Genomic DNA, 17,113 nt, shown 5'->3' with positions numbered 1-17,113 from the left:
ATCAGCTGGAGGAGTCCAGGCCAGTATTAGTATAGGTTATATCAGAATCAGCTGGAGGAGTCCAGGCCAGTATTAGTGTAGGTTATATCAGAATCAGCTGGAGGAGTCCAGGCTAGTATTAGTGTAGGTTATAGCAGAATCAGCTGGAGGAGTCCAGGCCAGTATTAGTGTAGGTTATATCAGAATCAGCTGGAGGAGTCCAGGCTAGTATTATTGTAGGTTTTATCCGAATCGGCTGGAGGAGTCCAGGCTAGTATTAGTGTAGGTTTTATCCGAATCGGCTGGAGGAGTCCAGGCTAGTATTAGTGTAGGTTATATCCGAATCGGCTGGAGGAGTCCAGGCCAGTATTATTGTAGGTTTTATCCGAATCGGCTGGAGGAGTCCAGGCTAGTATTAGTGTAGGTTTTATCCGAATCGGCTGGAGGAGTCCAGGCTAGTATTAGTGTAGGTTATATCAGAATCAGCTGGAGGAGTCCAGGCTAGTATTATTGTAGGTTTTATCCGAATCGGCTGGAGGAGTCCAGGCTAGTATTAGTGTAGGTTATAGCAGAATCAGCTGGAGGAGTCCAGGCTAGTATTATTGTAGGTTTTATCCGAATCGGCTGGAGGAGTCCAGGCTAGTATTAGTGTAGGTTATATCAGAATCAGCTGGAGGAGTCCAGGCTAGTATTAGTGTAGGTTATATCAGAATCAGCTGGAGGAGTCCAGGCTAGTATTACTGTAGGTTATATCAGAATCAGCTGGAGGAGTCCAGGCTAGTATTAGTGTAGGTTATATCAGAATCAGCTGGAGGAGTCCAGGCTAGTATTACTGTAGGTTATATCAGAATCAGCTGGAGGAGTCCAGGCTAGTATTAGTGTAGGTTGGAGCAGAATCAGCTGGAGGTGTCCAGGCTAGTATTAGTGTAGGTTATATCAGAATCAGCTGGAGGAGTCCAGGCCAGTATTAGTGTAGGTTATATCAGAATCAGCTGGAGGTGTCCAGGCTAGTATTAGTGTAGGTTATATCAGAATCAGCTGGAGGAGTCCAGGCCAGTATTAGTATAGGTTATATCAGAATCAGCTGGAGGAGTCCAGGCCAGTATTAGTGTAGGTTATATCAGAATCAGCTGGAGGAGTCCAGGCTAGTATTAGTGTAGGTTATAGCAGAATCAGCTGGAGGAGTCCAGGCCAGTATTAGTGTAGGTTATATCAGAATCAGCTGGAGGAGTCCAGGCTAGTATTATTGTAGGTTTTATCCGAATCGGCTGGAGGAGTCCAGGCTAGTATTAGTGTAGGTTTTATCCGAATCGGCTGGAGGAGTCCAGGCTAGTATTAGTGTAGGTTATATCCGAATCGGCTGGAGGAGTCCAGGCCAGTATTATTGTAGGTTTTATCCGAATCGGCTGGAGGAGTCCAGGCTAGTATTAGTGTAGGTTTTATCCGAATCGGCTGGAGGAGTCCAGGCTAGTATTAGTGTAGGTTATATCAGAATCAGCTGGAGGAGTCCAGGCTAGTATTATTGTAGGTTTTATCCGAATCGGCTGGAGGAGTCCAGGCTAGTATTAGTGTAGGTTATAGCAGAATCAGCTGGAGGAGTCCAGGCTAGTATTATTGTAGGTTTTATCCGAATCGGCTGGAGGAGTCCAGGCTAGTATTATTGTAGGTTTTATCCGAATTGGCTGGAGGAGTCCAGGCTAGTATTATTGTAGGTTTTATCCGAATTGGCTGGAGGAGTCCAGGCTAGTATTATTGTAGGTTTTATCCGAATTGGCTGGAGGAGTCCAGGCTAGTATTATTGTAGGTTTTATCCGAATTGGCTGGAGGAGTCCAGGCTAGTATTAGTGTAGGTTTTATCCGAATTGGCTGGAGGAGTCCAGGCTAGTATTAGTGTAGGTTGGAGCAGAATCAGCTGGAGGAGTCCAGGCTAATATTATTGTAGGTTTTATCCGAATTGGCTGGAGGAGTCCAGGCCAGGCTGTTGCTGCTTAGAAGACACACTCATCACGCCACAAGGTCGATTTTATACGTCTACAGAAAGCGTGGTGTTTGTGTGTGATTAATCATTGAACACGTCTCCTATTTTGCATGTTCCTGATTACATTATCATAGCACTGGCCAGAGACGTGTGTGTGTGTGTGTGTGTGTGTGTGTGTGTGTGTGTGTGTGTATAATCTACACCTGTTCATTATTTTGGAAGTAACATATAGTAGGCACCTGACTTATCTCAGGTAGCGAGGAAAACACAGTTTGAGTTCATATCAGTGTCTGTTTGAGGAGAAAGCCTTTGTTCTTTGCTTTGTGTGTTTGGGGAAAATAGGATGTTTACGAGCTATTTTATACATGCTGGGTCATTGATGCTATGTGACTGTACAAGGGGATCAGGGTTGAATGAGTTTATATTAGCTGTTAGCTAGTGTTCTGTGTCTCTCACTCTCTCGGTGTCTGTGTCCTGCAGTCACAGACTTGAAGGAAAGTGAGGGAGAGCGACACGATAGAAAGAAAGTGAGGGAGGGAGAGCGAGGAGGAGGGACACGATAGAAAGAAAGAGCTGATATGTGAAAAGCCTTTAGGGAGATGTTAAGATGTGGTCTGCCCTTCCTCCTCTCGCTGCCCCCTTCCTCTCTCGCTGCCCCCTTCCTCTCTCGCTGCCCCCTTCCTCTCTCGCTGCCCCCTTCCTCTCTCGCTGCCCCCTCTCTCTCTCGCTGCCCCCTCTCTCTCTCCGCCCTCCCCCCATCTCTCTCTGCCCCCTCCCCCCTCTCTCTTTCACCCAGTAGATATGGGAGTTTATCAAAATTGGGTTTGTTTATTAATACTTTGTGGGTCTGTGTAATCTGAGGGAAATATGTGTCTCTAATATGGTCATACATTTGGCAGATTGTTAGGAAGGGCAGCTCAGTTTCCACCTCATTTTGTGGGCAGTGTGCACATAGCCTGTCTTCTCTTGAGAGCCATGTCTACCTACTGCAGCCTTTCTCAATAGCAAGGCAATGCTCACTGAGTCTGTACATAGTCAAAGCTTTCCTTAAGTTTGGGTCAGTCACAGTGGTCAGGTATTCTGCCACTGTGTACTCTCTGTTTAGGGTCAGTCACAGTGGTCAGGTATTCTGCCACTGTGTACTCTCTGTTTAGGGTCAGTCACAGTGGTCAGGTATTCTGCCACTGTGTACTCTCTGTTTAGGGTCAGTCACAGTGGTCAGGTATTCTGCCACTGTGTTCTCTCTGTTTAGGGACAAATAGCATTCTAGTTCGCTCAGTTTTTTTGTTAATTACTTGACACATTGGAAATCATTTTCTTTTTGTTTTCTCATGATTTGGTTGGGTCTAATTGTGCCGCTGTCCTGGGGCTCTGTGGGGTCTGTTTATGTTTGTGAACAGAGCCCCAGGACCAGTTTGCTGAGGGGACTCTTCTCCAGGTTCATCTCTGTAAGTTGTGTTTGTGAACAGAGCCCCAGGACCAGCTTGCTGAGGGGACTCTTCTCCAGGTTCATCTCTCTGTAAGGTGTGTTTGTGTTTGTGAACAGAGCCCCAGGACCAGCTTGCTGAGGGGACTCTTCTCCAGGTTCATCTCTCTGTAAGGTGTGTTTGTGTTTGTGAACAGAGCCCCAGGACCAGCTTGCTGAGGGGACTCTTCTCCAGGTTCATCTCTCTGTAAGTTGTGTTTGTGAACAGAGCCCCAGGACCAGCTTGCTGAGGGGACTCTTCTCCAGGTTCATCTCTCTGTAAGGTGTGTTTGTGTTTGTGAACAGAGCCCCAGGACCAGCTTGCTGAGGGGACTCTTCTCCAGGTTCATCTCTCTGTAAGGTGTGTTTGTGTTTGTGAACAGAGCCCCAGGACCAGCTTGCTGAGGGGACTCTTCTCCAGGTTCATCTCTCTTAGGTGATGGCTTTGTTATGGAAGGTTTGTGAATCGCTTCCTTTTAGGTGGTTGTGGAATTTAACGGCTCTTTTCTGGATTTTTATAATTAGTGGGTATCGGCCTAATTCTGCTCTGCATGCATTATTTGGTGTTCTACGTTGTACACGGAGGATGTTTTTGCAGAATTCTGCATGCTGAGTCTCAATTTGGTGTTTGTCCCATTTAGTGAATTCTTGGTTGGTGAGCGGACCCCAGACCTCACAGCCATAAAGGGAAATGCATTCTGGGTTCTAAAACTGATTCAAGTATTTTTAGCCGGATGCTAACTGGTATGTCTTTTGATGGCATAGAATGCCCTTCTTGCCTTGTCTCTCAGATCGTTCACAGCTTTGTGGAAATTACCTGTGGTGCTGATGTTTAGGCCGAGGTATGTGTAGTTTTGTGTGCTCTAGTGCAACAGTGTCTATATTGAATTTGTATTTGTGGTCCTGGCAACTGGACCCGTTGTGGAACACCCTTATTTTGGTCTTACTGAGATTTACTGTCAGAGCCCAGGTCTGGCAGAATCTGTGCAGAAGATCTAGGTGCTGCTGTAGGCCCTCCTTGGTTGGTGACAGAAGCACCAGATCATCAGCAAACAGCAGACATTTGACTTCAGATTCTAGTAGGGTGAGGCCGGGTGCTGCAGACTGTTCCAGTGCCCTCACCAATTTGTTGATATATATGTTGAAGAGGGTGGGGCTTAAGCTGCATCCCTGTCTCACCCCACGGCCCTATTGGAAAGAAATGTGTGTTTCTTTGTCTATTTTAACTGCACACTTGTTGTTTGTCTACATGGATTTTATAATGTCGTATGTTTTACCCCAACACCACTTTCCATCAGTTTGTATAGCAGACCCTCATGCCACATTGAGTCAAAGGCTTTTTTAATATCAACAAATCATGAGAAGACTTGGCCTTTGTTTGCCATTTAGGGTCTGCAGGGTGAATACATGGTCTGTCGTATGATAATTTGGTTAAAAGCCAATTTGACATTTGCTCAGTACATTGTTTTCACTGAGGAAATGTACGAGTCTGCTGTTAATGATAATGCAGAGGATTTTCCCAAGGTTACTGTTGACGCACGGTAGTTATTGTCTCCACTTTTGTGGATTGGGTGTGATCAGTCCAAATATTGGGGTAAATGTTTAAGTATAGCCAATCGGAATATGTTGTCTGTATATTTGATCATTTCATTGAGGATACCAACACCACAGGCCTTTTTTGGTTGGGAGGGTTTGTAATTTTGTCCTGTAGCTCATTCAATGTATTTGGAGATTCCAGTGGGTTCTGGAATCCAGTAGGTTCTGGAATCCAGTAGGTTCTGGAATCCAGTAGGTTCTGGAATCCAGTAGGTTCTGGAATCCAGTGGGTTCTGGAATCTGTGGGTTCTGGAATCCAGTGGGTTCTGGAATCCAGTGGGTTCTGGTATCCAGTGGGTTCTGGAATCCAGTGGGTTCTGGAATCCAGTGGGTTCTGGTATCCAGTGGGTTCTGGAATCCAGTGGGTTCTGGTCTTTGATAGTTGATTCTAAGATTTTCTATTTGATCCTGTATATGGTTTTGCTCTTTGTTCTTTGTTATGGAGCCAAACAGATTGGAGAAGTGGTTTACCCAGACATCTCCAGACATCTCCATTTTGGATAGATCATTCTTTGTGGTGTTGTTAGTTTAGTGTTTTCCAATTTTCCCAGAAATGGTTAGAGTCTATGGATTCTTCAATTACATTGAGCCGATTTCTGACGTGCTGTTCCTTCTGTTACCGGAGTGTATTTCTGTATTGTTATAGTGATTCACCGTAGTGAAGGCGTAGACTCAGGTTGTCCAGGTCTCTATGTTTTTGGTTGGACAGGTTTCTCAATTTCTTTCTTAGGTTTTTGCATTCTTCATAAACCATTTGTCATTGTTCATTTTCTTCGGTTTTCATTTTGACATTTTTAGATTTGATAGCGAAGCTGAGGTCAAATATACTGTTTAGATTTTCTACTGCCAAGTTTACACTTTCACTATTACAGTGAAACATTTTGTCCAGTAAATTCTCTAAAAGGGATTGAATTTGTTGCATAATTGTTTTTTGGTAGGTTTCCAAACTGCATTCCTTCCATCTATAGCATTTCTTAATGTTACTCAGTTCCTTTGGCTTTGATGCCTCATGATTGAGTATTGCTCTGTTTAAGTAGACTGTGATTTTGCTGTGGTCTGATAGGGATGTCAGTGGGCTGACTGTGAACGCTCTGAGAGACTCTGGGTTGAGGTCAGTGATAAAAGTCTACAGTCTAGAGATGACAGGTGTACTACATAGGAGTCCCCTTGAAGAGATGACTTATACCCAGGATGTAACAGAGCTATAGGTGTACCTACCATAGGAGTCCCCTGAAGCCTACCATTGACTATGTACATACCCAGCGTCCGACAGAGCTATAGGTGTACCTACCATAGGAGTCCCCTTGAAGCCTACCATTGACTATGTACATACCCAGCGTCCGACAGAGCTATAGGTGTACCTACCATAGGAGTCCCCTTGAAGCCTACCATTGACTATGTACATACCCAGCGTCCGACAGAGCTATAGGTGTACCTACCATAGGAGTCCCCTCGAAGCCTACCATTGACTATGTACATACCCAGGATGTAACAGAGCTATAGGTGTACCTACCATAGGAGTCCCCTCGAAGCCTACCATTGACTATGTACATACCCAGGATGTAACAGAGCTATAGGTGTACCTACCATAGGAGTCTCCTTGAAGCCTACCATTGACTATGTACACACCCAGCGTGTGACAGAGCTATAGGTGTACCTACCATAGGAGTCCCCTTGAAGCCTACCATTGACTATGTACATACCCAGGATGTAACAGAGCTATAGGTGTACCTACCATAGGAGTCCCCTCGAAGCCTACCATTGACTATGTACATACCCAGGATGTAACAGAGCTATAGGTGTACCTACCATAGGAGTCCCCTCGAAGCCTACCATTGACTATGTACATACCCAGGATGTAACAGAGCTGCAGGAGTTGTAACCTGTTTTGTTGGTTATGTTGTCATAGTTGTGCCTAGGGGGCATATGGGGAGGGAATGCTGTCACCTCCAGGTAGGTGTTTGTCCCCCTGTGTGCTGAGGGTGTCAGGTTGTAGTCCAGTTCTGGCATTTAGGTTGTTCTCTAGTACTCTCTCTCTCTGCCCCCCTTCTCTCTCTGCCCCCCTTCTCTCTCTGCCCCCCTTTCTCTCTGCCCCCTCTCTCTCTCTGCCCCCCTTCTCTCTCTGCCCCTCCCCCTTTCTCTCTCTGCCCCTCCCCCTTTCTCTGCCCCTCCCCCTTTTCTCTCTCTGCCCCCCTTCTCTCTCTGCCCCTCCCCCTTTCTCTGCCCCTCCCCTTTCTCTCTCTGCCCCTCCCCCTTTCTCTCTCTGCCCCTCCCCCCCTTCTCCCTCTGCCCCCCCTTTCTCTCTCTGCCCCCCCCCCTTTCTCTCTCTGCCCCTCCCCCCTTTCTCTCTCTGCCCCTCCCCTTTCTCTCTCTCTCTCTCAATTAATTTTCCATTTTAAGGGCTTTATTGGCATTGGTGATAGCACACTGTGGGTGATGGCACACTGTGGGTGATGGCACACTGTGGGGCTTTATTGGCATGGGAAACACATGTTAACATTGCCAAAGCAAGTGAGGTAGATAATATACAAAAGTGAAATAAACAATAAAAATGAACAGTAAACATTACATTCACAGTTCCAAAAGAATTAGAGACATTACTAATGTCATATTATGTGCAAATAGTTAAGTAGTTAAGTACAAAATGGAAAATAAAAACAAATGAATATAGGTTGTATTTACAATGGTGTTTGTTCTTCACTGGTTGCCCTTTTCTTGTGGCAACAGGTCACACATCTTGCTGCTGTGATGGAACAATGGTATTTCTCTCTTTCTCTCTCTCTCTCTCTCTTCTCCCTCTCTCTTCTCCCTCTCTCTTCCCCCTCTCTCTTCTCTCTCTCTCTTCTCCCTCTCTCTCCCCCTCTCTCTTCCCCCTCTCTCTCCTCTCTCTCTTCTCCCTCTCTCTCCCCCCTCTCTCTTCTCCCTCTCTCTCCTCCCTCTCTCCCCCTCTCTCTCCCCCCTCTCTCTCCCCCTCTCTCTTCTCCCTCTCTCTTCTCCCTCTCTCCCCCTCTCTCCCTCTCTCTCCCCCTCTCTCCCTCTCTTCTCCCTCTCTCCCCCTCTCTCTCCCCCTCTCTCTCCCCCTCTCTCCCCCTCTCTCTTCTCCCTCTCTCTTCTCCCTCTCTCTCCCCCTCTCTCCCTCTCTCTCCCCCTGGGCTCTCCCTCTCTCTCCCCCTGGCACACTCCCTCTCTTCTCCCTCTCTCTCCCCCCTCTCTCCCTCTCTTCTCCCTCTCTCTCCCCCTCTCTCCCTCTCTTCACACTCCCCCCTCTCTCTTCTCCCTCTCTCTTCTCCCTCTCTCCCCCTCTCTCTTCTCCCCTCTCTCCCCCTCTCTCTTCTCCCTCTCTCTCCCCCTCTCTCTCCCCCTCTCTCTTCTCCTCTCTCACCCTGTCTCTTCTCCCTCTCTCCCCCTCTCTCTCCCCCCTCTCTTCTCCCTCTCTCTTCTCCCTCTCTCTCCCCCTCTCTCTCCCCCTCTCTCTTCTCCTCTCTCTCCCCCTCTCTCTCCCCCTCTCTCTTCTCCCTCTCTTCTCCCTCCTCTCTCCCCATCTCTCTTCTCCCTCTCTCTCCCCCTCTCTCTCTTCTCCTCTCTCTCTCCCTCTCTCCCCCCTCTCTCCACCCTCTCTCCCCCTCTCTCCCCCCTCTCTCTTCTCCCTCTCTCTCCCCCTCTCTCTTCTCCTCTCTCTCCCCCTCTCTCTTCTCCCTCTCTCTCCCCCCTCTCCCCCCTCTCTCCCCCTCTCTCTTCTCCCTCTCTCTCCCCCTCTCTCTCCCCCTCTCTCTTCTCCCTCTCTCCCCCTCTCTCTTCTCTCTCTCTCCCCTCTCTCTTCTCCCTCTCTCCCCCTCTCTCTTCTCCTCTCTCTTCTCCCTCTCTCTCCCCCTCTCTCTCCCCCTCTCTCTTCTCCCTCTCTCTCCCCCTCTCTCCCCCTCTCTCCCCCTCTCTCTCCCCCTCTCTCTCCCCCTCTCTCTCCCCCTCTCTCTCCCCCTCTCTCTCCCCTCTCTCTTCTCCCTCTCTCTTCTCCCTCTCTCTTCTCCCTCTCTCTTCTCCCTCTCTCTCCTCCCTCTCTCCCCCTCTCTCTTCTCCCTCTCTCTCCCTCTCTCTCCCCCTCTCTCTTCTCCTCTCTCTCCCCCTCTCTCTTCTCCCCCTCTCTCCCTCTCTCTCCCCCCTCTCTCCCTCTCTCTCCCCCTCTCTCCCTCTCTCTCCCCCTCTCTTCCTCTCTCTTCTCCTCTCTCCCCCTCTCTCTTCTCCCTCTCTCTCCCCCCCCTCTCTCCTCTCTCTTCTCCTCTCTCCCCCTCTCTCTTCTCCCTCTCTCTCCCCCTCTCTCCCTCTCTCTCCCCCTCTCTTCCTCTCTCTTCTCCCTCTCTCCCCCCTCTCTCTTCTCCTCTCTCTTCTCCCTCTCTCCCCCTCTCTCTTCTCCCTCTCTTCTCCCTCTCTCTTCTCCCTCTCTCTTCTCCCTCTCTCTCTCCTCCCTCTCTCCCCCTCTCTCTTCTCCCTCTCTCTCTCCCTCTCTCTCCCCCTCTCTCTTCTCCCTCTCTCTCCCCCTCTCTCTTCTCCCTCTCTCTCCCCCTCTCTCTTCTCCCCTCTCTCCCTCTCTCTCCCCCTCTCTCCCCTCTCTCCCCCCTCTCTTCCTCTCTCTTCTCCCTCTCTCCCCCTCTCTCTTCTCCCTCTCTCTCCCCCTCTCTCTTCTCCCTCTCTCTCCCCCTCTCTCCCTCTCTCTCCCCCTCTCTCCCTCTCTCTCCCCCTCTCTCCCTCTCTCTCCCCCTCTCTCCCTCTCTCTCCCCCCTCTCTTCCTCTCTCTTCTCCCTCTCTCCCCCTCTCTCTTCTCCCTCTCTCCCCCCTCTCTCTTCTCCCTCTCTCCCCCTCTCTCTTCTCCCTCTCTCCCCCTCTCTCTTCTCCCTCTCTCTCCCCCTCTCTCTCCCCCTCTCTCTCCCCCTCTCTCTTCTCCCTCTCTCTTCTCCCTCTCTCTTCTCCCTCCTCTCTCTTCTCCCTCTCTCTCCCCCTCTCTCTTCTCCCTCTCTCTCTCTCCCCTGTCTCTTCTCCCTCTCTCCCCCTCTCTCTCCCCCTCTCTCTCCCCTATCTCTTCTCCTTTCTCCCCCTCTCTCTCCTCCCTCTCTCCCCCTCTCTCTTCTCCTCTCTCTTCTCCCTCTCTCCCCCTCTCTCTCCCCCTATCTCTTCTCCTCTCTTCTCCCTTTCTCCCCCTCTCTCTCCTCCCTCTCTCCCCCTCTCTCTTCTCCCTCTCTCTTCTCCCTCTCTCTTCTCCCTCTCTCTTCTCCCTCTCTCTCCCTCTCTCTCCCCCTCTCTCTTCTCCCTCTCTCTCCCCCTCTCTCTTCTCCCTCTCTCTCCCCCTCTCTCTTCTCCCTCTCTCTCCCCCTCTCTCTTCTCTCTCTCCCCTCTCTCTCCCCCTCTCTCTTCTCCCTCTCTCTCCCCCTCTCTCTCCCCCTCTCTCTTCTCCCTCTCTCTTCTCCCTCTCTCTCCCCCTCTCTCTTCTCCCTCTCTTCTCCCTCTCTCTTCTCCCTCTCTCTTCTCCCTCTCTCTCCTCCCTCTCTCCCCCTCTCTCTTCTCCCTCTCTCTCCCTCTCTCTCCCCCTCTCTCTTCTCCCTCTCTCTCCCCCTCTCTCTTCTCCTCTCTCTCCCCCTCTCTCTTCTCCCTCTCTCTCCCTCTCTCTCCCCCTCTCTCTCCCTCTCTCTCCCCCCTCTCTTCCTCTCTCTTCTCCCTCTCTCCCCCTCTCTCTTCTCCCTCTCTCTCCCCCTCTCTCCCTCTCTCTCCCCCTCTCTCCCTCTCTCTCCCCCTCTCTCCCTCTCTCTCCCCCTCTCTCCCTCTCTCTCCCCCTCTCTTCCTCTCTCTTCTCCCTCTCTCCCCTCTCTCTTCTCCCTCTCTCCCCCTCTCTCTTCTCCCTCTCTCCCCCTCTCTCTTCTCCCTCTCTCCCCCTCTCTCTTCTCCCTCTCTCTCCCCCTCTCTCTCCCCCTCTCTCTCCCCCTCTCTCTCCCCTCTCTCTTCTCCCTCTCTCTTCTCCCTCTCTCTTCTCCCTCCTCTCTCTTCTCCCTCTCTCTCCCCCCTCTCTCTTCTCCCTCTCTCTCTCTCCCTGTCTCTTCTCCCTCTCTCCCCCCTCTCTCCCCTCTCTCTCCCCCTATCTCTTCTCCTTTCTCCCCCTCTCTCTCCTCCCTCTCTCCCCCTCTCTCTTCTCCCTCTCTCTTCTCCCCTCTCCCCCTCTCTCTCCCCCTATCTCTTCTCCCTCTCTCTTCTCCCTTTCTCCCCCCTCTCTCTCCTCCCTCTCTCCCCCTCTCTCTTCTCCCTCTCTCTTCTCCTCTCTCTTCTCCCTCTCTCTCCCTCTCTCTCCCCCTCTCTCTTCTCCCTCTCTCTCCCCCTCTCTCTTCTCCCTCTCTCTCCCCCTCTCTCTTCTCCCTCTCTCTCCCCCTCTCTCTTCTCTCTCTCCCCCTCTCTCTCCCCCTCTCTCTCTTCTCCCTCTCTCTCCCCCTCTCTCTCCCCCTCTCTCTTCTCCCTCTCTCCTCCCTCTCTCTCCCCCTCTCTTCTCCATCTCTCTTCTCCCTCTGCTCTTTGACTTCCTGTTTTTTTCCACTGAACCGTTTCCAAGGACACACACACACACGCACGCACGCACGCACGCACGCACGCACGCACGCACACACACACAGAGGTCGGCACAATGAAAGACAACAAACGGTGTGCCTTTCATTCAATCTGCACTTGTCTCTGTATTTATACCTACCAAACCACCTGTGTGTCTGTCTCTTGCTCTTTGTCTCTCCCCTCTCCTCCTTTCCCTCTGTCCTCCCTGCACACCCCGTCTTCCTCCATACAAGCTCCGCTCACTGCTCAACCGATGAAGGAAACAGACTACGGTAAAACGTTGACAAGGGGATCTCTTACCTCGGACAGCATTCCATGTGGCTCTGGTGTTTCAGCTGTGTTCTTTTGAGTTACTAACAAATCTGTACCCTACCCCCTCCCTTTGGTCCCCACCCCCTCCATTTGGTCCCTACCCCCTCCCTTTGGTCCCTACCCCTCCCTTTGGTCCCTACCCCCTTCATTTGGTCCCTACCCCCTCCCTTTGGTCTCTACCCCTCCATTTGGTCCCTACCCCTCCCTTTGGTCCCTACCCCTCCCTTTGGTCCCTACCCCCTCCATTTGGTCCCTACCTCCTCCATTTGGTCCCTACCCCTCCATTTGGTCCCTACCCCTCCCTTTGGTCCTTACCCCCTCCATTTGCCCCCCTCCATTTGGTCCCCTCCATTTGGTCCCTACCGCCCCCCTCCCTTCCATTTGGTCCATACCCCCCTTCCATTTGGTCCCTACCCCCCTTCCATTTGGTCCCTATCTCCCCCCTACCTTCCATTTGGTCCCTACCCCCCTTCCATTTGGTCCCTATCCCCCCTCCCTTCCATTTGGTCCCTACCCCCTTCCATTTGGTCCCTATCCCCCCTCCCTTCCATTTGGTCCCTACCCCCCCCTCCCTTCCATTTGGTCCATACCCCCCTTCCATTTGGTTCATATCCCCCCTTCCATTTGGTCCCTATCCCCCCTTCCATTTGGTCCCTATCCCCCCTTCCATTTGGTCCCTATCCCCCCTCCCTTCCATTTGGTCCCTACCCCCCTCCCTTCCATTTGGTCCCTACCCCCCTTCCATTTGGTCCCTATCCCCCCTTCCATTTGGTCCCTATCCCCCCTCCCTTCCATTTGGTCCCTACCCCCTCCCTTCCATTTGGTCCCTACCCCCCCCTCCCTTCCATTTGGTCCATACCCCCCTTCCATTTGGTTCATATCCCCCTTTCATTTGGTCCATACCCTCCCTTCCATTTGGTCCCTATCCCCCCTCCCTTCCATTTGGTCCCTACCCCCCTCCCTTCCATTTGGTCCATACCCCCCTTCCATTTGGTCCATACCCCCCTTCCATTTGGTCCATACCCCCCTTCCATTTGGTCCATACCCCCCTTCCATTTGGTCCATACCCCCTTCCATTTGGTCCATACCCCCCTTCCATTTGGTCCATACCCCCCCTTCCATTTGGTCCATACCCCCCTTCCATTTGGTCCATACCCCCCCCTTCCATTTGGTCCATACCCCCCTTCCATTTGGTCCATACCCCCCCTTCCATTTGGTCCATACCCCCCTTCCATTTGGTCCATACCCCCCCTTCCATTTGGTTCATACCCCCCTTCCATTTGGTCCATACCCCCCTTCCATTTGGTCCATACCCCCCCTTCCATTTGGTCCATACCCCCTTCCATTTGGTCCATACCCCCCCTTCCATTTGGTCCATACCCCCCCTTCCATTTGGTCCATACCCCCCCTTCCATTTGGTCCATACCCCCCTTCCATTTGGTCCATACCCCCCCTTCCATTTGGTCCATACCCCCCCTTCCATTTGGTCCATACCCCCCCTTCCATTTGGTTCATACCCCCCCTTCCATTTGGTCCATACCCCCCCTTCCATTTGGTCCATACCCCCCCTTCCATTTGGTCCATACCCCCCCTTCCATTTGGTCCATACCCCCCCTTCCATTTGGTCCATACCCCCCTTCCATTTGGTCCATACCCCCCTTCCATTTGGTCCCTACCCCCCTTCCATTTGCTCCCTATCCCCCCTCTCCCTTTGGTCCCTATCCCCCCCTCCCTTCCATTTGGTCCCCCACCCCCTCCCTTTGGTCCCTACTGCTTGCTTGCTTTGTTGTTACTCATATGTCTAATCTGTCTGTCTCTCCCAAAACAGAGTTTACTGAACTGGTGTGTGTGTGTGTGTGTGTGTGTGTGTGTGTGTGTGTGTGTGTGTGTGTGTGTGTGTGTGTGTGTGTGTGTGTGTGTGTGTGTGTGTGTGTGTGTGTGTGTGTGTGTGGTGGGGGTGTGGGTGTGTGTGTGGGTGTTACTGTAATGAGCTACTGAACACTCTGCCTGGCTCTTTTTTTTCCCGCCAGTGCAGAGTCCAGTGGGGGAGGGGCCATGGCTGGGTGCCTCGGTAACAAAGAGAAGGGAATGGAAGCTTACCAGTCAGATATGCAAATGACCAACAGTGGGAGGAGCTGAGCACCTCCCCTTCTGCAGTGGTTAACTGTTTCAGTGCCAGACATCTCTGTTTATAATATAGGGCAGTACACACACAACTTCACCTCTATCCTAACATACCTGTAATGTGTTCTGCAACATGATAATATAGAAGGCTTTCAATATGATACCTACTCACACAGCTGAGTTTTATTTATTTTTATTTAACCTTTATTGAACTAGGCAAATCAGTTAAGAATACATTCTTATTTACAATGCCGACCAAAAGGCAAAAAGGCCTCCTGCTGGGACGGGGCTTGAGATTAAAATAAAGAAATACTATATAAATATAGGACAAAACGCGCATCACAACAATCGAGTCAACACTACATAGAGAGAGACCTAAGACTACAAATCAAATCATATGTATTTATATAGCCCTTCTTACATCAGCTGATATCTCAAAGTGCTGTACAGAAACCCAGCCTAAAACCCCAAACAGCAAGCAATGTAGGTGTAGAAGCACGACAACATAGCATGGCAGCAACACAACATGCTAACAATATGGTAGCAACACAACATGGTAGCAACACAACATGACAACAACATGGTAGCAACACAACATGACAACACAGCATAGTAGCAACACAACATGACAACAACATGGTAGCAACACAACATGACAACACAGCATAGTAGCAACACAACATGACAACAACATGGTAGCAAACATGACAACACAGCATAGTAGCAACACAACATGACAACAACATGGTAGCAACACAACATGACAACAACATAGTAGCAACACAACATGACAACAACATGGTAGCAACACATGACAACAACATGGTAGCAACACAACATGGTAGCAACACAACATGGTAGCAACACATGACAACACAGCGTAGTAGCAACACAACATGACAACAACATGGTAGCAACACATGACAACAACATGGTAGCAACACAACATGGTAGCAACACAACATGGTAGCAACACAACATGGTAGCAACACAACATGACAGCAACATGGTAGCAACATGACAACACAGCATAGTAGCAACACAACATGGTAGCAACACAACATGGTAGCAACACAACATGACAACACAGCATAGTAGCAACACAACATGGTAGCAACACAACATGGTAGCAACACAACATGACAACACAGCATAGTAGCAACACATGACAACAACATGGTAGCAACACAACATGACAACACAGCATAGTAGCAACACAACATGGTAGCAACACAACATGGCAGCAACACAACATGGTAGAAACACAACATGACAGCAACATGGTAGCAACACAACATGGTAGCAACACAACATGGTAGCTACACAACATGTAGCAACAAAACATGACAACACAACATAGTAGCAACACAACATGGTAGCAACACAACATGACAACAACATGGTAGCAACACAACATGACGACAACATGGTAGCAACACAACATGGTAGCAACACAACATGGTAGCAACACAACATGACAACAACATGGTAGCAACACAACATGACAACAACATGGTAGCAACACAACATGACAACAACATGGTAGCAACACAACATGGTAGCAACACAACATGACAACAACATGGTAGCAACACAACATGACAACAACATGGTAGCAACACAACATGACAACAACATGACAGCAACACAACATGACAACAACATGGTAGCAACACAACATGACAACAACATGACAGCAACACAACATGACAACAACATGGTAGCAACACAACATGACAACAACATGACAGCAACACAACATGACAACAACATGGTAGCAACACAACATGACAACAACATGGTAGCAACACAACATGACAACAACATGGTAGCAACACAACATGACAACAACATGACAGCAACACAACATGACAACAACATGGTAGCAACACAACCTGACAGCATCACAAACATTATTATCACAGTCAACAGCACAAAGGTCAAGAGTATACCGTTATGCATATACAACGGTGAATTTTATCATTTACTATTTGCAATAACATTTATTTTTATTACAGTAGTATCAATGTAAATGATTTGTCATGTCAGCAAATTCAGTGTGTCATCGATGCATCGATAATGGACGTGCTACATCTCAAGTTCAGCCCTTTTCTAGGGCTTATCCTATTTGTTATAAACACCACATGGCCAAAAGTATGTGGACAGCTCGTCCAACATCTCATGACAAAATCATGGGCATTAATATGAAGTTGGTCCCACATGTTCCTGCTATAACAGTCTCCACTCTTCTGGGAAGGCTTTCCACTAGATGTTGGAACATTGCTGCTATAACAGCCTCCACTCTTCTGGGAAGGCTTTCCACTAGATGTTGGAACATTGCTGCTATAACAGCCTCACTCTTCTGGGAAGGCTTTCCACTAGATGTTGGAACATTGCTGCTATAACAGCCTCCACTCTTCTGGGAAGGCTTTCCACTAGATGTTGGAACATTGCTGCTATAACAGCCTCCACTCTTCTGGGAAGGCTTTCCACTAGATGTAGGAACATTGCTGCTATAACAGCCTCCACTCTTCTGGGAAGGCTTTCCACTAGATGTTGGAACATTGCTGCTATAACAGCCTCCACTCTTCTGGGAAGGCTTTCCACTAGATGTTGGAACATTGCTGCTATAACAGCCTCCTCTCTTCTGGGAAGGCTTTCCACTAGATGTTGGAACATTGCTGCTATAACAGCCTCCACTCTTCTGGGAAGGCTTTCCACTAGATGTTGGAACATTGCTGCTATAACAGCATCCACTCTTCTGGGAAGGCTTTCCACTAGATGTTGGAACATTGCTGCTATAACAGCCTCCACTCTTCTGGGAAGGCTTTCCACTAGATGTAGGAACATTGCTGCTATAACAGCCTCCACTCTTCTGGGAAGGCTTTCCACTAGATGTAGGAACATTGCTGCTATAACAGCCTCCTCTCTTCTGGGAAGGCTTTCCACTAGATGTTGGAACATTGCTGCGATAACAGCCTCCACTCTTCTGGGAAGGCTTTCCACTAGATGTTGGAACATTGCTGCTATAACAGCCTCCACTCTTCTGGGAAGGCTTTCCACTAGATGTTGGAACATTG

The sequence above is a fragment of the Oncorhynchus keta genome, chromosome 20, assembly GCF_023373465.1.
Source record: "Oncorhynchus keta strain PuntledgeMale-10-30-2019 chromosome 20, Oket_V2, whole genome shotgun sequence".
NCBI classification, from domain to species: Eukaryota; Metazoa; Chordata; class Actinopteri; order Salmoniformes; family Salmonidae; genus Oncorhynchus; species Oncorhynchus keta.
The sequence above is the reverse complement of the archived record's forward strand: the minus strand, read 5'-3'. Positions refer to the sequence as shown.